Genomic DNA, 23,332 nt, shown 5'->3' with positions numbered 1-23,332 from the left:
ATAGGACGGCCATAGATGGTGAGATAGAAATCAAGGAGGCGGAAGGAAGGGGTGGTTTTGCCTACAATGATCGCCTGGGTTTTGGAGGAATTGACCTTGAGCAACCACTGGTTGCACCAAGCGGTGAACCGGTCAAGATGGGATTGGAGAGGGTGTTGGGAGCGCTGTAGGGTGGGGGCAAGTGCAAGGAAGGCGGTGTCATCGGCAAACTGGAGAAGGTGGACGGGGGCTGACGGCGGCGGCATGTCCGCCGTGTACAAAAGGTACAGAAAGGGGGAGAGGACGGAGCCTTGGGGCACACCGGCAGAGGGGAAAAAGGTGTAGGAATCTGTGTTATGGATGGTGACATAGGAAGGACGGCGGGAGAGAAAGGAGCCGATCAGACGGACGTAGTTAATGGGAAGGGCGAAGGTTTGGAGCTTGAAGAGGTGACCGGAATGCCATAGGCGGTCATAAGCACGTTCGAGGTCCAGGGAGAGGAAGATTGCGGAGCGACGGGAATTAAGCTGTTCGGAAAGGAGATGAGTGAGGTGAAGGAGAAGGTCGTGGGAAGAGAAGGACGGCCGAAAGCCACACTGGGTAACGGGAAGGAGGCGGTGCTGGCGGAGATGCTGGTGGATGCGTCGGGTGAGGATAGATTCCAGGACGTTGCTGAAGACCGAGGTAAGGCTGATGGGACGGTAGGAGGAGACGGCGGACGGCGGTTTGCCAGGTTTAAGGAACATGAGGATACGGGAGGTTTTCCACAGGTCGGGGTAGTAACCGGTGGACAGGACTACATTGTAGAGCCTGGCCAGGGTGGAGAGGAAAGAGACAGGAGCTTCACGAAGGTGACGGTAGGTGACACGATCGTGACTGCGAGACTGGATGCGCACATAGTTTATGTATCAGCCGATTGAGGACAATATTGGATAGGGGACTGATTTAGTTTCGATTGTGCCCACTAGAGTGCACTAAAGTAATAGAATATTTTTCATAAACTGTTCTAGTATTTTCATAAAGTGTTATTATGTCTTTTTGTGTAGGTAAAATGTTATAAATGTGTTTTAGCAGTATGAATGATGAGTGAGTGTGGTTTAAGGTTAATATTGTTGTATCCACGGACCCAACCAACCAACCAATTCGCGCACGCGCGCCCTGACCGTGACATCGCTGGCCACAGTTCCTGTCGTGGCTGTCGGCATCTCAGGGCGTTACCGCCGACGGAAGAGGTCGCGCCATGGCTGAGCTCGGGTCCGCAGCGCCCTCTGCCTTTTGCGTATAAGGAGGAGCGCTGGCCCCGAGACACACAGTCTATTGTCGATTGTCTATTGCTAGCCTTTCGTGGAGTTTATAGCGGAGTCATTGCAGAGTGATATTTGCTATTGTATTCGACTAGGCTCAGTACACGGATTACTCTTGGATATTACTTGGACTTGTATTGCTGGTGCACGTTTCGTCAGAAAATAAAGATAAGTTATCTCTTCATTCTAGCTGGCGCATTTCTTGTCATTAATTATTTTTCGGCCAACAGACATAGCTACATCCTGGTCACTACCCACCCTTTGTACAATTTGTGGTGGCTGCCCCAAAAGTACCGCCGAGGACCTTGGGTTTGGGAGCCATCACAAAAAATATGAAGGTAATTGTTTAATGAGTTATGTAGTGGGATTTAGTGTGGGAAAATTTCGAAGAAGTATGGATGTGTACAAAGGGGATTTTTGCAGAATAGATTTGTAAAGTAAGTTTATGGTAAAGGGAAAGTTAATTCAGGTACAAATGACAACAGTAGAGTGAAAATTTCACTCTAGAAACAGTAAATAACTTTGCCGGCCGGTGTGGCCGTGCAGTTCTAGGCGCTTCAGTCTAGAACCGCGTGACCGCTACGGTCGCAGGTTCGAATCCTGCCTCGGGCATGGATGTGTGTGATGTCCTTAGGTTAGTTAGGTTTAAGTAGATCTAAGTTCTAGGGGACTGATGACCACAGATGTTTAGTCCCATAGTGCTCAGAGCCATTTAAATAACTTTATGCATAAACAAAACTTTAGAATATTAGATAATTACAGTGCAGTCGTTAGGTTTACTATTTTGCGATTGGTTATTGATGAAAAGCGCGGACTGACGCGGGAGAGTGTTGTTTTGCTATTGGCTGTTGAGTAAACTGACAAATGGTAAAGCAATATTCTTCGCGCGCCTTTCTCTGCTTGTAGAGAAGACTTAGAGTATTCTAGGGAGGAGTCGGAGTCTAGCCTTGAAACAGTTCGGACGTGTGTAGTAGTAGTTCCGATGGAAACGATAAGTTGCCGGATCTAGCAGTGTTTCATACATCAAAAGTGTTGGAAAGTGACGGCATAATTATTCCGGTGAGTGTGTAGAAAATCCGGAATTTTGAAGTGAATTTTGTGACGAGAGAACACACAAATTCCGCGTGGCGTATTGAGCAGGTCGGTGGCTAAAAACTGTGACTGCATTAGGCACCGACAGACTTAATATTTGGCGAGCATTCTAAGTAAAAAACAATCCGTACTTTTGTATCTCATACGTTTTCGGGAAATGCAACACCATAAACTTGCAAACGTGAGTGAAAGGTATTGTGAGTGACTATTTTACGACTAGCACGGGCTTGGCAGTGATACTTGTTGACCTAAGTTTCAGAATATAGTTATTAAGGACAAAATTTCCAACCTTTCATTCCGTGTGGAAACTTTCTGCCGAAACATAGATTAGTGACTTTAATTGCATCCTGGTTCAGGTCGAAGTACAGTAGGTTTCGCTCGGCTTCCCTACTGATGATATACTGAGACAATGTTCACAGGTAGGTATAGGTTCGTCGTAAAGGGACGGAAAGAACCGCGCCGCCGCAAGCACTATGATCGATGTACTAGATACATGTAGATAAACTAACTGCATCAGTATAGAATGTTGTCCGATATACTCTGGTGTATATGTCTGAGAATTAACTATGACTGGATGTACTGCACAGTTATCTATCCACATTCAAAATCTAGTATATGGTACTCCCAAACTAGCTCAGGGGTGGTTTAGTGATGATACATAAACTGGGAAGTATGTCATCGTGTCATCAGTCGACGTCGAAATTACTAAAAACTGATAAAATTGCAAAAAAGAAAACTGATCGCAATATTAGTTGTGGTGTTTATTACAGGACATTGGCCCACATTGACAGTCTATTATCCACCCTATCTGTCCACTGGTGTACTCTTGATTACCACATAGTAATTGATAATATTACTTGTTTGAGATGGAGAGTGTCTTGGTGGGAACAACAACTTCTGAGGAATAGCAGCACTGAAACAGTGATTGCGTATATGACTGCAGTATGATGAGTCAATTGAAATGGAAAACTGAGATATGTTACCCCATTATTGCGAAAGATGAGATAAAATGTAGAGGTCAGCACGTTTGGGCAGCTGCTTGAAAACGTTCCGCAACGCCGCAAACTCTTCCAGTTCCCGTCTGTTGTGATGTCTTCCACATTTTTCTCAACAATAAACAACGCCTTTCTCTGTTGTTTAAACTATCCTGTGCCCTGTCGGAGCAGCAGCATAGTTTACACCTTGTGATGTCTAGCTTTCTGGGAGAGGCAATTTATCAAAACGTGTTAATGTTGGTTTAACACCTGACACAGACCTCGAACTCGGGATAGAAAAACAAAATGTACAGTGATGTACAAAGCTGCAGTCACACACTGGTTGGATGTGTAATAGCGGAAAAAACGGTAAGAAACTGCTTATGGAAGAACAACAGATGGATTCTCTCTTGCAACTGATAGTCTGTGGGATATGGTCCTTCTACCTGTATGTAGTTTGGAGTGGTACCGCAATGCAGAAGCAAAATCCTTGTCCTTCTTCCATTTCCCGCAAGATGTCGAGTTTCCCTAGTTTTCCTGATAAGAAACACCCCCGTAGCTGCTTGTACTGTCTTTTCTACTACCTGAAATGCAGGCAAAAGCTACGTTTAGCACTGGCCTTACACATTATACACAGCTAGTGGAGCTATGACAACATGTTCTGCGGCCAGTCCCGGCAGAATTTCGAGTCCTCCTTCGGGCATGGGTGTGTGTGCTTTTCCTTAAAATAATTTAGATTAAGTAATGCGTAAGCTTAGGGACTGATGACCTTAGCAGTTAAGTCCCCTAACATTTCACACACATTTGAACATTTTTGAACAACATGTTCCCATTTCCACTCAATGGTCAAAACAGTCCTGTCACATTAACTCAGCTCACTCTGTTTCTGCACAGGATGCAGACGGTGGTGGATATAGCACTCTTCGACTTCCCCTCTGTTCAAATTAAGTAATCAATCATATGGATAAAGCTGTAGGGAGGAACAGTTACAAGATGCAGAGAGACTCCTGTAAAGACTCCTTAGCAGATAGGTTCGGTAAAAAAAAAACTCGTTTCGAGATATGAGAGTCCCACAAAAATGATTCACCAGTGGCTATATTTATTAAAAGACGTCTCCATAGGATCCATTGCAAGTGTGGGGTTGAATGGAAAGATGTGATTCCAAATTGCAGACAGCAGAAAGCCTACACTATACATCTGAAAATCCAGTGCATTGGTGATAGGATTTTGTACATTTGATAGTCGATATGGTCTTCATACAGTACAGGCAACAAAATTTTACACAGATCCATGAAATCAATTTCTAACGCTGGTTGCTTGCTCCAGTGGACCAATATATATATATATATATATATATATATATATATATATATATATATATATATATATATATAAAATGGGATTACCACATATGGTTGATGCCAACATGCAGATGGTATTTGTTCACCAATATATCAGAAGAGAGAGATATGGTGAACATTGTTAACTTGTCTACCAAGTGACGTTAGAAAAATTTTTATAGTTCGTGATTTTAGTCATTTGTGTGTTACAAAAGAAACGAGGACAGAGAGACACTGTGCTGCCAACGAAGAGTCAGACACCACTGTCATATTTCTAGTGTGGTAATCATAAGAATACAGTAAAGGAGATTAGGTCGTGTACAAGAGGGATATTTATTGTCAGTCATTCCATACGGATAACTTGTATGCTTTATGTTTCTCTATTTCTTTGTGTAGTCCATTTATACTCTGCTTGGTTATGAATTTCCTACTGTACGTTAGTGTGTTATTTTCTCATTGTGATTGCTCTGTACCTAGTCTGTGTTGGGCAGAGGGCTAGGTTGTCTTCTAACTAATGGAACAGCGCTGTTAGAGTGTGATGGGATTTCGAGAGAATTTGCAGGGGTCTGTAACTTGGCTGGGGGGACATGTCTTACTCACCGAAACCAGGTAGATTCAAATGCTATATATCGAAGAATGGAAAAATCGTGAGACTGTGGCAGGTAGGTGATGCTGTGACGATTGGGGAGTTGAGAGGTGAGCTCTGTAGTGTTTCTTCTAAGTATTGTGGGCAAACATATTACAACCTCTCGCAACGTCTCGCAGAGTGACTGCAATGAGAAAATTAGCTGCTAATACAAAACTTTGTACAGGGATACAATCTGCAGAAGAAGTTCCATCTTTTGTTTTCTCGATAAATAAGAAAGAACGTTCTTCAGTGAGTATTGGATGTCTATAAATGGATGGACTGACAGCTTAATAGTTAGACTTAATTTACATCTATATATTTACTTTGCAGTTCATCGTACGGCGTGATGCGGATTGTATCCTGTAGCATACTAGTCATTCCCTTTCCTAGTCCATTCGCAAATACAGCGAAAGGAAAAGGCCACCTACATGTATCCCTGTGATCGCTAATTTCTCATATCTTACCTTCGTGGTCCTTATGCGAAATGTATGTTGACGGTAGTTAGCTTCAAATGTCAGTTCTGAATAGTGTTCCTCGAAAAGAACATCGTCTTCCCTCATGTGATTCAGATTCGAGTTCTCGCAGCATCCGTCCATTATTTTGGCGGGAGGCAGTAGGACAGCTTTTACAGGGCTGTATTCTGCGGGAAACCTAGGTCTGCAGACTCAAACAAGTTTGGGATGTCGTGGTCAGTATACCAGTATTTTGTTATTGCTCATTGTGTCAGCATTTCTGTGATGTTTCGAAAACACACGTCAGAACGTTTTGGTCTGCAGGGCGGATGAGGGGAAGCATATTGTTCCACATCCCGGAATTTACCACCAACTATACTTAAGTTCCACATCCCGGAATTTACCACCAACTATACTTAAGTTCCCAGTCACTGTGGGAACGATAGGACAACTTTTGGGGGTCAGGAATCATTAACAGCTATCCAGTACAGCGAGCAATACAGTCCTGGTGCACAGGTGGCAGTTCGCGCCCGAGTGGAGCTGTTCATATCCCATCCTGGGGTGGAGAAGAGACTGAAACATCCTACTGACCTCATAGACCGACAGGTCCCAGCAGGATTAGTTCAGGAGCAGAGTACAAGAATTCTGAGTGACTTATTTCCACCAGCATGACAAGTCAACCGAGAGACAGAACGCAAATAGCGTTGGATGTCTATTTGACGACGGTTACCACCCATTTTGATATCAGAGGAAGTGCTTACCTAGCTTGCGGGAAGCCTCCAGAGACGTCATGGAAGAGTCTGTAACGTTTACTTGGTCAGTGCAAAACGACTGCAGGAAAAATAGTTACTCACGATGCATGGGGGTTCTCACGATCAAATTAATAAATCAGTCTATTAATTTGATATCAATGACATTTCGCCGGATGAGTAGTCTGAGAGTGAGAGTACCATTGGTACGATTCGATAGCTGGAGCGTTACTCAGGGTTTTTTCTGTTGTGTTAGATCTTTTAACAGAACGTACTCAGGGAGAGATAATCATAGTATTAAAATAAGCTATATTATCGAATTTATTAAGTGACACATAGTATAGACCTCATATTTACAACTTGTCTGTGCTGTTACCTTGAGACACTTCGTATTGATGAGACATTTGTGTTCTTTAATTCGAAAGTGATGTGTTAATCAGGTATTTATTCAATGTGTTGAAATCTTTTAAAGGAACCTACACAGGGCGAGACGATCATCGAAATAAAATCAGATGTATTATCGAATTTACAAACTTATACATAGTATAAACTGATATCTTTAACTTTTCTGTGCTGTTATCTCAAGAGACTTCGTATGTGGAGAAGCATTTGGTTACATTAAGCGTGAGTTCGAAAGTGAGGAGGCATCCTGCGACAGAGGTAAAGCATGATCTTAGCACTTTTCGTGAGCAAAAACAGAGTTTCATACTCTACTCTTGTTATTCACGACGTGGCAGATAAGAAAAGATATTTTGCTATCTGATGAGAGAATACTTAGAGGAAATATAGCCTATGCCATAGTGTTCTACATGATTTTCACAGCAAGTAACGACACTTCGGTGATGTGAAAACGCTTGAATGGTCCGATTTCTTCTATCTTAAAAAAATAACTCATAATACGGGAGGAATCTACATTTCATATGAGAGATTCGATGTGTATTGATGAAACAACACTCCCGTTTCGTGTACTGACGAAACAACATCCCCATTTCGGATTTCTTAAACTGAGGAGTCTAGTCAGGGTTGGGGCTGCAGTTAGGCCAAATCAGGCCACACTGTATTGCGGTTGGCGGCAGGTCTGGTCGGAGAGCTAGTGTCCAGTGCTCGACCAATGGCAACTCAAATTGTTTAAATAAACTATATCCCTCGGCACATAATAAATAATATATACCTACGTCAGTCCTGCTGGGTAGCCAAGCACGTACTGAGACCTTTTCCCTCCAATTTTCAGATAAGTGTGCCGGCCGGTGTGGCCAAGCGGTTCTAGGTCCTTCAGTCTGGAACTGCGCGACTGCTACGGTCGCAGGTTCGAATCCTGCCTCCGGTATGGATGTGTGTGATGTCCTTAGGTTAGTTAGGTTCAAGTAGTTCTAAGTTCTAGGGGACTGATGACCTCAGATGTTAAGTCTTATAGTGCTCAGAGCCTTTTTTTTTTTTCAGATGAGTGAGGGGAGCGGGGGAGGGCCAAAAGCACCCATCTACGTCAGCTGATCTCTGAACCTCAAGATGAACACACAAAATTTGAGATGCCCGCCAATGAATTTGAATTTCCCGCCATTTTTGCCCTGATTGTCATCTTGGGTTACATCACAGCAGGGGAAGGGAGGGGGCTGGGAATGCCTCAGTGGGGACCCCGCACTGGCTGTGGGAAACCCCTGACGTCGTTGGGGGCTGGGGGTAATTACGTGATCAATTACATAAATTGCATAATAATGTGATATGAATTTGATATCAAATGTTGGCTTAGAGCCCCATTACCCCACTAGTATGCATGCCTAAAACTTTCAAGCTCGACTTCCTCGAAAGCGGTTGAGAGCTGTGCTTCCCTCTTCACGTAAGTTGAAGACCTAGCGATGCTCTGCACACCCATCAACATGAATTAAATCGATGAGGGCAACTATGTATGTTCAAAATGACCTATAGACCACAATGGGAAATTCAAAACTCTGGAGATGCACATTTGCCCTACTGGTGAAAGATTTGTGCAGTAATTCAGAATCTGAAAACAAGTATAATCTATGTCTATAAAATTCACCACGAAAAACTGATATATTGTTTAGGCAGCAGCTTGTCATGAAAGAGTCCTACTGATGTATCCAAACATATGAGGATTATATACACCAGAGACGTATCATGCAAAATGGTTCAAATTGCTCTGAGCACTATGGGACTAAACTGCTCAGGTCATAAGTCCCTAAGAACTTATAACTACTTAAACCTAACTAACCTAAGGACAAGCCGGCCAGGGTGGCCGAGCGGTTCTAGGCGCTACAGTCTGGAACCGCGCGACCACTATGGTCGCAGGTTCGAATCCTGCCTCGGGCATGGATGTGTGTGATGTCCTTAGGTTAGTTAGGTTTAAGTAGTTCTAAGTTCTAGGGGACTGATGACCTCAGCAGTTAAGTCCCATAGTGCTCAGAGCAATTTGAACCATTTTTTAACCTAAGGACATCACACATATCCATGCCCAAAGCAGGATTCGAACCTGCGACCGTAGCGGTCGCGCGGTGCCAGACTGTAGCGCCTAGAACCGCTCGGCCATCCTGGCCGGGCGTATCATGCACACTGAGAGCGAAACACGTGCATACAAAGTGACAAGTCGATACTTCATCATCAAGATACTACATACCCAGATGTCTGAAAGGACAAGATTACAACTTAATGGCTTGAGTCATTTCTGGCTGAAAAAACTCTGCTGTCTAGCGACTGGATGCTGAACAAAGTGGTCCAGAATACAACCTGCAGTCACAATAGCACCCGCACGTTGACATATCCCTCAGCTTGTCACTGGACCAGCTTCAGGGAGACTGACGGCCACCACCGGCCGCTGCCGTTGATGCTGAGAGAGCCCCTTGCCCCACCTTGCTGCACGCTGCGTTCCACTGGCTGACATCTGACTTCATGACCAGTGGTACCCTCTGCCTTAGAATGCAACTTACGAGTGTAGGGCTAGCAGCGGCATGTAACATCCCAAAAGAGTCCTATGCTGCTGTTCTGTGAGAAGTTTTTCATGCTTGTAATCAACTGGTATAGAGTGGTTCTTCTATTTGCTCGCAGTGTAGTTGATAGTCACAATATAGTGCTTACGTACAACAAATCACTTAATTTTTGCTCAATTTTGTACTGAAGTCAATGAATATTGCACCTAAATCAATGAATTTTGCGTCACACCTGCACCTCTCCATTACTCTCTCACTGGAACACCCACCACGTCCTTTCCCATTCTTTATATATATTTTTTTCTTTTAGTGATTCAGTATGCTAATAGATCATAATTTACATGTTGTCATTTTATTCTTTTTCTGTTAGGGAATATGAGGCACGGTCGATGACTGAATTCACAGTGCCCACATGTCAGGGAAATTTCGTTTGGTGAGGGGATGGATTTTTTTTCTTAATACTACATTTTGCCAGCTGTAAGTTGCAGCTGTAATCGGTCAAGGCAGGGTGGTAAGGAGTCACGCGATTGTGGCGAGTCTGGGACTTTCCCAGACGAAAGCGAGGACAATATGTGAAAGCAGCAAGGGCCTCCAGTCACAGCCTATCTTTTAAGCTGCTGCCGAGTTTCCCAGCTTGTCTCCAGCCAAACCTTACAGCTCACTGTAAGTGTTGCTAGCAGCCTTATTTTGTTGCCATGAGGCAGAGTGCTGGGCTGTTGTGCTCACACTGCTTGGTGTGTTAGAATTTGCAGAAATTGCACTTTGGCTCTGAGGGTCGCCCATGGTGGGGTACCGCACATAGACCAGTAAATATACATGTCCAGCCATTGCACACTGTGCTTAAGTAGTCCCACGCAGGTACTTGGCGGGGCCTGCAATTGGTAGCCAGACTGTGACGTTAGCCCACGTTCAGATTAGCCGTTTGGTTTTGGCAGGACGACTTGCCATTGGCGCAGGACGTCTTTCCATTTTTATAGTGGGAGCAGAGAGCATTTCTTTCAGGGTCATGGCCGGTGCCAGTTTTATAGCTATGTCATGACTGGCAGTTTTCTAGAACAATGGCATGTGTGTCTGTGTTGTTGTGCGAAAGTTAGAAAATCGGACATTTTCTTCTGGATGGTAGAAAAGTAAAGCCATTTTATCTCTTCCACATCCACGGAGAGATACGCGCAGATTGAGCTCGTCTGGTCACCAGTGGAAAATTAACTTTTCACGTGACTGTGATATAACCGTGCTGTCTCTGTAGTACAACAAATGGGACGCTGGGCAGCTGACAACTCTTGCAGCTTCGATATCATCACCATACACCCGTCAACTTCAGGTGATACATCTGTAGTGTTGGTAAAATGTCACAGCACCAACAGATAGTGAATTCCGAGCTACACTACCAGCACTTGTAACCTTACTGCTATCAGTAGCCACAGTCAGTACATCACTGTCCGCATGCAAAGCCGCGTCTTTTCTATGTGTACTCAATAGTCATTTTGAGTTAGGAAAATTCTACGTTGGTATTAACGACCCTCCACTCACAGTGTAGTCAACAGCACGTTTGCTGTAGTCAAACTAGGAATACAGGTGTGTATTGTTAGCAAACCAGCAGCAATTCTTGCTCATGTTCGTGATGTTTGTACAGCCTGTCACTCTAATATTCTGTATCAAGATATAACCCGCAACCCGTGTCTGGGAACATCATCTAACGAGGCTACAGAGCGCCCAAGTTATAGTCGCCAGTGCCTGGTGCTCGGCCTCGGCAGCAAATGCAACTTGGTACGCTGGCGGAACGCAGGCGGAACGTCGCGCAACTTTATTTGTTATTCAGTGATCGCGACTGATTGCTATGATCGCCAGTGGAGAAGATGGAGCTAGCTGCTGCATAGACAAGCCTTGTCCCTTTTGAATGTGAAGCTCTGTTGCCTTGATGGATGACTGTTTCGGACACGGGTTTCCATAAATGGTTTATTTTTCTCCTGTACACCAAAAACCACTAGAGATTTTCGAGGATTCCAGGAGAAAAATAAATTGCATGTACCAACCCATGCCTGAAATAGCCATCCACAAATGCAACTGAGCATCGCATTCGTAGGAAACAAGGCCTTTCTACGCATCTACGTAGCAGTAGCTAGCTCCACCTTCTCCACTGGCGATCATTGAATAACAAACAACACTGCGAGACGTTCCACCCATAGTCCGTCAACGGAGAGTCAAGTTTGGTGCAGAAAGGGTGGCATACCGAGCAGCGCCGGTGCCTATAACTTCAACACTCTTTAGTGTCATTACATCGTACTCCCAGATGTGGGTTCCTATTCTCGAATTGTTCCTCAAGACGCCCCCTACAACCTCTCGAAGTTTATCGCAGCATTTATGGGACACCCTGTATACAATAAAAGGAACTGTGATGTTTCTCTGAGTGCCGACAAAATTTCATAAGTGAATTTCACAGCCCCATGTGGGAGAGGGGTCTGGGTAATATGGTGTGGTAAACCTCCTCCCTCCATCCACGAATAAGTTTTTGTTTTGAAATTGCGCGTGTTACGTTCGAAAATACGGGTGTCAAAAGAGGGTGTAGCACTGATGGACCTCTTATGGGAAGATGGTAAAACAGCTTATAATCAAATAGCGAAGTGGACGAGACTGGTCACAATGTTCCTACTACAACATTAGAGTATGTCTAAGAAAGTTGCAAAACGTTTCAAAATGTTATGGAACCTTCCAGAATATTCGAAGATGTTCTAATATCCGAAGTAATCCGGAATTACTGGGAGATGCATTACTTAACCATTCTGGACGTTTTCGGGAAACGTTTCCAGTTATTCCAAAATCAACTTCAGCAGATGAAATAAGTGTGTGTTCGAAGAAATCATTTCTTTGATCTCAAGTGAGGAAACTACAATTAAGAACAAACACGAGAGTTCAGATTTCCAATCGAAAGGCAACTCTGGTGGGATTATCTAATGATTGAGAATATAGGCAAAATTTAGTGTACTAACAACTTTTATTTTCCCAAAACACACATAAATTGTGCTAAACGAGTCATTGATTGAATATCCTAAACAACTAACAGGTGATTTAAGACTACATTGAGTGCATCCTGGGTGGCAGAGACAGTTTAACTAGGTGAACAGTGAGTCAAGTACTCTGGCCTTAAAAATGTGGATAACGCAAGCTGAATTGATCTGATGCTGAGCAGACTTTGATTGAACAAATCTACTGAAGTTTCTCTACAAAGGTGCAGCTGAGAGCAAGTGGCGATTGAGATCTGTACACCCTGACAATGCTGGAGCAGCAGTACATTACCCTGTTTACTTTGTGCGGCGATGTAACTTGTAGCTGGCGAGATGTGTGCGGCGAAGGTGAGATGTGCAGGCTGCAGCTATGAATCGATCGCAGCCACGAACGAAATGCAAAAATCTCACGGTCTAGCGATCAGGCAGACAGATCGCAATTTACTCTCTACCAGAGCCCTGAAATCACGGTAAATTTCAGTGTGTGACACACCCGTTCACTGGTCGTACCAGGGACCAATTTGGCTCACTTACATGACAGAGTGCACAAGGATACCAAACGTCAAGACTGGTAAACCAGAAACGAAGTGTGCCCTCAGCAAATAGGTAGTCCGAGACATTTGAAGTCACATTGTCGGTACAATAAGAACTTCACCACAGGCTTTCAGTCTAAACTACTCCCAAGTGAAGTCAGTTTCAAGACAGGTCCCAAGTACCAACCATACATGCCAGGACTTCGACCAGAAGTGCTTACCAGACCAAAGTCCCACACTCGAGTGCTTTGCAGCTCTCCAGGAAAAAAAAAAAGTTTTCCCGCAAAGTTCATGAACGACACTGCCTTCACACCATCTTGAGCCAATCACAGAGCTATAGAGGCGCTAAATCTCTCCTCCCACACGACAGCACAAATTCATGTTGAACCATGGCAAGAGTTAAGAAACCTGTGTCTCTGAAAAAAAAGCCAATTACTGGCTTTTTTTGAGTTTTCACCAGGAGGAAGGGATGATTTTTTCCTAAAGTCATGTCTCTTCCCACGGCAACAAGTGAACAGATACAATCTCAAAGATCTTTATCTAAATCGACTGTGCCTTGGAACTTGTTAGTGCTAGCTATGAGGTGTAATAAAGATTGTATCTCCAAGTGTTTCACAGACGCCGGATTTTTCTTATACAAGCGAGGCTGGCGGGGGAAATGGTTCACTGGCCTATTTCCACTATCAGTGAACACGAAAAGTTGTGAATTTTTATTAGGCGTGGCTCTGCACCCAGTGCCCAGCTTATGACTCCACTGTGTAGATGCATTCCTTTAGACCGTCACCCAGCCCCTGCATCTGCTGGTGCAAAGGCAGGTAGCGCGGCATTGTTCTGTTGGCGTCTTGTCTCAACGAGGGCTGCCCTGTCTGCCCTGTATGGCTGTGGGCCTGTCCAGCAAGATTTACTGGGGGATGGGCTTGCTGCCAATTGCTTTCAACTGCCTACATGCAATTTCTATGAGCTATGAATCATAGAAATACCTCATGCCTTTAGCGCCCTACCACACAACATCAGTGTCTGCTCAGGCCGTTAACTTTCTAGAGTCTCGTTCAAGGTGCGTCAGGTTGTAATGAAATTTTTGATAATTTTCTGTATGCAAAAAAATAGGTGAGAGAGTTACTTGTTTTCCTTCACTGCCCTCTACCTGCCATTGATTTTTGCATGGGTAGTGTCTCACTTCTATATTGTTTAGTGTGGCATGTACCAGAGGAAATCATTGAAAATAGTAGGAGAATCTCATCCTATTAACCGACATATATGTGAAAAACGTAACTTTGCCAATCAGGATTGGCCATGGCTAAAGCACATCCTAGCTTGACCTCATTCATTCTAGGGGTCATTTACTCACATGAAGCTGCAAGCCAGCAAGAGTACATACAAACATTTGCTGTGACTAGTATGAATTACGTTAGACACAGGGGCCATTGCTACATAACTGACTTCCGATAAACATTTGATATGTGAAACTTCGTGGCAGGTTAAAACTGTGTGCCCGACCGGGACTCGAACTCGGGACCTTTGCCTTTCGCGGGCAAGTGCTCTAGCATCTGAGCTACCGAGGCACGACTCACGCCCGGTACTCACAGCTTTACTTCTGCCAGTATCTCGTCTCCTACCTTCCAAACTTTACAGAAGCTCTCCTGCGAAACTTGCAGAACTAGCACTCCTGAAAGAGAGGATACTGCGGAGACATGGCTTAGCCACAGCCTGGGGGATGTTTCCAGAATGAGATTTTAACTCTGCAGCTGAGTGTGTGCTGATATGAAACTTCCTGGCAGATTAAAACTGTGTGCCCGACCGAGACTCGGGACCTTTGCCTTTCGCGGGCAAGTGCTCTACCATCTCGGTAGCTCAGATGGTAGAGCACTTTCCCGCGAAAGGTAAAGGTCCCGAGTTCGAGTCTCGGTCGGGCACACAGTTTTAATCTGCCAGGAAGTTTCATATCAGCGCACACTCCGCTGCAGAGTGAAAATCTCATTCCGGATTTGATATGTGGTCTTGCAGAAAAGAAATGTACCCATTCACACCATATCCTGAGGTTAGAGATGTCTAATGTCCTGGAGTGCTCATTGATTTACCCCTGCTCTATCACTCATTTGGTCTCAATCATCAAACACATACATTCTCAAATTCTCAATGAACAAGGAAATCAAATGTGTAATCTGTTTGTCTTATTGCCTAAGTTATGTAAATTTGTGTATTATTTTCTACGACATTAAAAACAAATACAGGCACATAATCAGATCATTAATAAATGTGCAGGAAACAAAGATCTCACAATCAAAACAAATCAATTGATACAAACAAAAACACAAAAAGGTATTACATATGACATTAAAGAAAGGTATCCTATCGCTCCCTCCACAAGGTTCCCTGGGGAGATACATTTTACAATTGAAAATGTCACACGAATTGATAACATGGCACTTATGTACACACACAAACCGTGATTGGTAGGACTGAAGAACAGCAATTTGCGTCAGTGTGGAATGGCCTCTCACTCAGTGCGTGACATGGCAGAAGTGGCGGCAGACGTCTCTGGCGTTCCCTCTCGTCTCTGGCAGCATCTGGTGTCTGGGCGGCACCCGGCATCTTCGGAAGCTTCTGGACAGCAGCTGGACCCTTGGCGTCAACCTGGTCAGGCCGCAGTCAGCCATCAGGGACTTGCGTGACAGCGTTGCATTTGACGTGCAACCCGCCCCCTGCCATTGAAATCCATTCAGCGTTAGGGGGACATGGGACGGCCCTACTCTTCCCATTCACCTCTGCATTGGAACGCATGCCTGTAGGTGCGGGACATTGGATTAGCTGGCCTTTTGTCGACAGGACATGTCACTGTTGGCACCCCACTGACAAGGGGAGGCTACGACGTTTGGAATGCGGATTTACTGCAAACTTCGTACACTCGTAGTACTCCATGAGGACAACAAAATGTATAAGCAGTAGCGCGTACTTCTCAAGCGTTATTGAGAAAATCGCAAGATAATTTCAGTCATCAAATATGTACCTGTGCGTGGCCGTTATTATCACGAAGCAGCGGCAGCCGAATGGTTGCCGCCACGGTAGCTCAGCGTGTTCGGTCAGATGGTTTAGCTACCCTCTGTAATAAAAAAAACCTGAGTGAACGGATCAACGAATAACCTGAACGCATGCCATAGGACGTCCGCCACGAACAAATTCAAGGAACAAGATGAGATTAAAAAAAAGAAAAAGTGGTTAGTGTGCAAGCCCCGTAACCGTCGGTCGTTGGTCACTGGATCGAGATCTGTTGGTCACTTTTTTTTCCATCACAGTCATATTCTTTACTATTTATGTTACAATTGATATAACGGGAAAAATACGTGTAATTAGATGAACTTCTATTAAATTTAAAATGTTATTTAGCAGTCTACAAAGTTTTATTATTACAAATAATATAATATTCATAACTACCGACTAGTAAACGACCAACGAGGGCAGGGCCAGGTTCGAACCGGGGTAGAATGGGGATCATTCGACGGTTAACTCGCACAGCGGTGAGACGTTGCTTATGTAGCAGGAAGAACAACGTGTGTGCGAATTGTTCGTGAAGTATAAAACCTTACATCGTGACTACAAAAATGGAAGTGACACTCGGTTCGTCGAGAACTGCGGACGAGGAATGTCATAAATATTCAATCCATAGTGCAGTTGCAAAACGTCGTTTGAAAGATGCGTTCGTATATTGTGAGAGTCTTCTTCAAGAAGCGGACGTCATAGATACAGAAGCATCAGCAACGATTTCCGCCGATGCAATGGTGATTGGAGAAGAACTGTATCGGGCTACCATGGAATTGTTAGGAGAAAAAACGCTCATCATTGACGAGGACCTTATTCATTTTGATGAAGTAGACAAAGAAGGTCAATTCCATGAAGTCGAAGAAAATACGTCCGACGATGAAGATTATAAGCCAGCAGAAAAGCCGTCAAAAGGCGATTATGTTCCGTTGGAGACCAAAACAAAAGTTGTTAAACTGGCGAAAGAACACCCCAAATAGGGTCTTCGAACTCTCCAGATAAAAGGGTCTAGAAGTTTGACAAGAAAAGACGAACTGAAGAGATGGGAAGAAAACATAAAATCTGGAGGATCAACGATCGATAAATATTCAGTAATTGATTCGTGGACCTATGACCGTTTCGTGGGGTCTCGCCAAAATTATCAGCAAGTAAGTGTTCATTTTTATCACTCTATACCTAATTTTCTATATCTTCAACAACCTAATTCGAAGAAATTAACAAAATATTAACAAAATGAAACTTTGATTTTACTTTTCAGGTAACAACCACGAACCTACGGCAGTGGGCTCTGGCTGCTGCAGGCCAATTCCAATCGAAGAACTTCATCTTCAAAGCACGGCTTTCATGGATAAAAAAATTCAAACTACGGCACAGAATTCGGTAGAGGAAGATCACGCAGTATGTGAGCTTGAGGGAATGTGTGTCTGCGGAAGAAACGCTGGAAGCTGCGAGAGTTTCAATTGCAGACGAGGGCAGTCATCCGGAATTTCGAAAAAAAATTGCTATCAATACGGACCAGACAGGTTGCCAGTACCAGTCCACATACAACAGAAGTCACGCCGAAAGACATTCGAAGACGTGTCTGTCAGAAGGCGCGATATGAATAACGTGACGCACTCGTACATGGCACAATATGCGATAACATTGGGTGGAGAATTATTGCCACACGTGTTTCTTTGTTTGCGAGAAGCCATGGGGAACTTTGGACCTGCTTTGAATGGCGAAATTTTCACCACTGACGAAGGACTTGGAACATGTACAGTTAAAGTCGTACCTCCGAAATGCACGCCAATTTGCCATTCATGCAATGTTTATTTCTACAGGCAAGTTAAACGTTTCGTTAAGCGTCTTCAAAATTGTTCTTATTTAATCGAAAGAGAACGAGAAATTGCTTCTCGTGAAGACGCTTTAAAAATGCACTCGATACTGCATGACCAATTGGTTCAATTGGCTCTGAGCACTATGGGACTTAACATCTCAGGTCATCAGTCCCCTAGAACTTAGAACTACTTAAACCTAACTAACCTAAGGACATCACACACATCCATGCCCGAGACAGGATTCGAAGAACCTGCGACCGTAGCGCTCTCGCGGTTCCGGACTGAAGCGCCTAGAACCGCTCGGCCACCGCGGCCGGCCCATGACCAATTATCAGCCCCCATATTGAAGGAAATGCTGTGTTATGCATGGTTTGCTTCCAAATTATCGGATAAAAGAGAGGTTTTTAAAAATGTTTCTCCATGGTAAACCTCAAAAGACCTTGCGTATGTGGAAACATAGCATTTATTCAATGCAGCTGGTGTCGTTTAACTTTGTTTTCCATGTTTTTACGAAAAATACCATCCTACAACTTGTACTCGTAATGTTGAAAGCGATGATTAGTTGTACATCTTTCGAGAGCTGTCTGTGGCAGTCAAAACTAGCAGGTAACAAGTAGTTTCGGGCTCCTTCCAGGTATAAGGGATTTCTCAAATCACGGACAAGCAAACATTTTCAGTATCACTTTATGCGTTTATATGATTTATATGGTGCAGAGGTTGGACATTGAGGAGGGAAGATGAAAGAAGATTGGAGGCACTAGAAATGTGGTTATGGAGGAGACTGCAAAAAGAGAAATGGGAAGACCGAGTAAGGAATAAATAAGTATTAAGAAGGGTTGGAGAAAAAAGAAACATGGCGAATGTCATCAGAAAGAGAAAACAGAACTGGATTGGACATTGTTTGAGGAGGGACTGTTTATTGAAGGAAGGAATAGAAGGAATGGTGGAGGGAAAAGGGGGAAGAGGAAGAAGAAGATACCAAATGCTGGACAATATGAAAAAAGGAGACAAATATTCAGAAATGAAAAGACTGGCTATGGACAGACAAATGTGGAAGAGGCATAAGCCATGACAAGACCTACCGTAAGGCAGAATACCATACTACTACTACTTACGCGTTTGGTCGATTACTAGTCGGTAGTTACGAATATTATATTATTTGTGATAATGAAACTTTGCATACTGCAAAATAACATTGTAAATTTAATAAAAGTTCATCTGACTACACGTATTTATAAATAGTACAGAATATGACAGTGATGGAAAAAAAAGTGATGAACGGGATTCGATCCAGCGACCAACGACCTAAGATTACGGGGCTTGGACACTAACCACTTTTTTTATAAAAACATTTATTAAAAAACAATGTTACATATTCCAAATACATACTAAGTTCATGTACTAACTATGTACACATGTTATACATGAAGTGATTTAAACAAAAACAAATTGATCATTTCAATTATGCTGATGTTAAAAAAAGAGAACAGAAGATTTTGTTACTGATTAAATTACCAGAAAGAATTAAGTTAAACATCAAGAATTTTTTTTTTACAAAAAAGACATTTGTACTTCAACAAGAAGAAATAAAATCTGCACTTTGAATTACATGTGTTCCAGTCTTTGCAGAAGAATAAATATCTCTTTATGATGGATATCAGCAAGTTGGTGGGATATAAAACAATTTAATAATCATATTAGACAATTTCTGAAATACTTGAGAATGGCGGAAAGGAGGTATAATAAAGTTGACTAGCCTTCCAACTACACTTTCTGGGCATTAATTGAATGTTAAGTATCTGAAGTGATCATCCCTATATAATAAGTCTTTCACTGCAAAACTGACCTACACATCACCTTGCAAACATGAACAGGGCAATGTGCCAGCCATTGAATATTAAATTATGTCAGATAGAATCTTATGGTTTTAACCAATCGATAAGGACATTTCCATAAAAACTGTCTATTTCCAGACTTATATTATAAGCCAATAATGCACCTTTAATGCATTGTGTTTTGACACTATTAGACATACAATCTCACTGTCACATAAGTTCTGTACATTAACTTATAAATTTCAAAAACTACTCTCTGAAGTAGAAAAAGCACACACCAAAAATATACTGTAAAATTTTAAATAATATCCTTAAGGTAACTACAATACATCACTGTCAGCACAGCCTTCTTTTTTATATTAACCAATGCCCATTCTTTCAAAAACAATTTTTAACATATTACCGAACTTGTTCTTGTGATTCGAATACCTTCTAATTTTGTGGAATTCACACAGCATGTGTACCTTGAACACTATGATGCTATCGGAGGATCCTTATTTGTTAAGGACGTAATTAACAAAATTTCCCAGCAACCAGTACACAACGTTATTTTTTGCTTCTGGGAAATAGCGTGCTTCAAAGTGGTTCAAATGGCTATGAGCACTATGGGACTCAACGTCTGTGGTCATAAGTCCCCTAGAACTTAGAACTACTTAAACCTAACTAACCTAAGGACATCACACACATCCATGCCCGAGGCAGGATTCGAACCTGCGACCGTAGCAGTCGCGCGGTTCCTGACTGAGCGGCTAGAACCGCTAGACCACCGCGGCCGGCTAGCGTGCTTTAGGTCTGTGTATCAATGACAGCGTAATATACTCAGGGGATGTTCTTGCTCCCGGATCCACTTCCAACTATTCACGTGACCACTACAAGCAAGTGTATCTATGAATTATTGAGTCAACTAGATGGCATTGTTTCACAGAGTCCGATTGCGTTCTGTCTTTCATTGCTGCTAACTATGTTGTTAACTGTCTTGTACCAAGACGTTTTTATATTAGACGTGAGCACATTAGAACTAATGGTTTTCCAAATCTCAGTCCACTCAATGTTTGGAAACTGTCGTTCTATTTTGTTCCTTCCTTCGCTCTTCTTTCGTTCTCGCATTATGGCTCTTGATGTTAAGAGTCGTGGCTGCCTGAGTTTGACACTTACATAACTAAACTCAACATTCCTCACATGCTGTAAACAACTGTTGATATTCTGCACGTCAAGCAGGCTTCGAGGTTTAATGATCTCGAAAAGTTGTCTGGTCATGCTTTCTCGAGAGTCTCTTATTAAATTAACTAGCCTTTTGATAAAAAGTGCAGAGGCTTTATCTATTATATCAGTTAATCCTAGTCCACCATTTTTAGGATCTAAAGTGGCTACTCTGACACTTCACCTCTCCACAAAAAGTTGGTGATTTTGGACATTATTCTCCTCGCTATCATTCTTTGTATTGGAAACACCTGGGCAGTATAATAAGCTTTAGCAAGGATGAATGATTTGATATACTGTGTTCTTTGAACTTGGTTCATATATCAGGTTAAATTCTCTATAATGGCTCCTTGCACTTTATCTGTTGCAACTTTCCAATTTAAAGCCGTCATTTTCAAAGGCATGCTGTCAGGGTGATCCCAAGTGTGTTATGTTGTCGGACTAATTTTGCCCACTCGACGTTGATATTATCAAAACCTCTGAGATTTAACACCTTACTTTTTTTTCGTTTGCATTGGCTCCAGATGCTCTACAGTACGAATCAATCATTGTTGCTAGAGTGGTTACCTCGTCTTTATTCCTTATTTTGACCCCTATATCGTCAGCATAGGCTCTTATAACTGTTTTATTTCCTGATAATGCTAAGCCTTTTATCTAGCATGGACACGTCGGAGAAAAGGTTCCAGCGAAATGGTGAAGAGCGACATGGACAGAGGAATTCCTTGAGGAACACCTCGTTGTATTTGCATTGGCCTGGATTGTTGACAATTCACCGCTATTTTAGATTTATTCCAGTTGCTATGTTCTTAATCAACTGTATGATCCTATCTTTAAACCTATTTTTTCAATGTCCGTAGAAGATTTCATGATTTACTACATCGAATGCTTTATAAATATCTAAAAACAATAAAGCACACTTTATGTCTGTTACAGAAGTTATTGCAATGATATCCCTGAATTCTGCTAGATTTTGAAAAATGGTTCTGCCCTGAGCGCAGTTCTGATGTTGACTAATAATTTTATCTGTAAGGCATGAAATTGTCTTGTTTGCTATTCTAGCTATTAATTTATAATCAGAATTTAGCAGTGAAATTGGACGAAAATTATTTAAATATTTGTTTCAATTATTTTTTGGCACCAGAACAATTTTACTCTCCTGAAACTCAGCCGGAATCATTTTACCCTGAATAACCTCATTTACAATGTCCGTGATTTTCGCACCTACTATTGGCCAGTAACAGATGTAAAAAAACTCCGCTGGCAGACCATCCGGTCTTGGGGATTTTTTTGGTGGTGAGGCGCACAGTCTCATACACGTCTTCTTCACTGACAACCTCGAGAAATTTTTCGTTGTTATCTTCTGTCAGCTGTAGGGCTAGGATGTCAAGGAATTCTTCCAAGGAAGCATCACTACTTTGGTGTACAGCGTATAGCTCTCAATAATAGCGATAAATCTCGTCCATGATACCCTGCTGGGTTCTGAGAATCGTACCGTGTTTTGTTCGAATTTCATCAATAAAAGTCCTTCTCCCGTTTTCCTTATGCTTCACTAAATGATATAGGGAAGTAGTTTCATCTTCTGAACCGAATTTGCCTTCGATTTTATTTTCAACCCTTCCATTTGACTTCTCTTGATATTAAGTAACTTGGCTTTGACTATTTTGATGTCTGCTATCCGAAGTGAGGAAACTGCTGAGGCTTGATCATATAGATCTCTCAAAACGGAATAGTAATATTCTATAGCGCATTTCATTTCTCTTGCGCTCTGGGCACTGTATTGAATAAGAACTTTCGTCAACTTTGGCTTTGCCATTTTTACCCACCAGTCAATAGCAGTGGCATATCTACTACGAGCACGCAGGCATATTGCCCATGTTTCTTTAATCAGGTCTTCTAAATCATGATTTACTAACAAGGAAGTGTTCAAATTCCACTGATTCTTGAATCGGCGAACCGGCTGTCTTGTTAGGTTTATGCAAGCTAAGACACTTGAATGGTCTGAAAAGTACATAGGAATGGTTTCTACTTTTGTCACGGAAGTATCAATCCTGCTACGTGATGTTGCCGTGACATAAGTGAACTCAACAATGGAGGGGTATTTGATTTCCCATATATCCTTTAATTCTAAACCAGTAAAAAAAATGGTTCAAATGGCTCTGAGCACTATGGGACTCAACTGCTGAGGTCATTAGTCCCCTAGAACTTAGAACTAGTTAAACCTAACTAACCTAAGGACATCACACACATCCATGCCCGAGGCAGGATTCGAACCTGCGACCGTAGCGGTCTCGCGGTTCCAGACTGCAGCGCCAGAACCGCGCGGCCACTTCGGCCGGCTCTAAACCAGTAACTAGTTGTTTTAGCTCACTTGAGAAATTAAAATTAGGTAGCTGATATTTTCGATTTAAAACACAGTTAAAATCACCTCCAAGTAATAACTGTCTTGGAG

The sequence above is a fragment of the Schistocerca nitens genome, chromosome 7, assembly GCF_023898315.1.
Source record: "Schistocerca nitens isolate TAMUIC-IGC-003100 chromosome 7, iqSchNite1.1, whole genome shotgun sequence".
In the NCBI taxonomy this organism is placed as follows: domain Eukaryota; kingdom Metazoa; phylum Arthropoda; class Insecta; order Orthoptera; family Acrididae; genus Schistocerca; species Schistocerca nitens.
The sequence above is the reverse complement of the archived record's forward strand: the minus strand, read 5'-3'. Positions refer to the sequence as shown.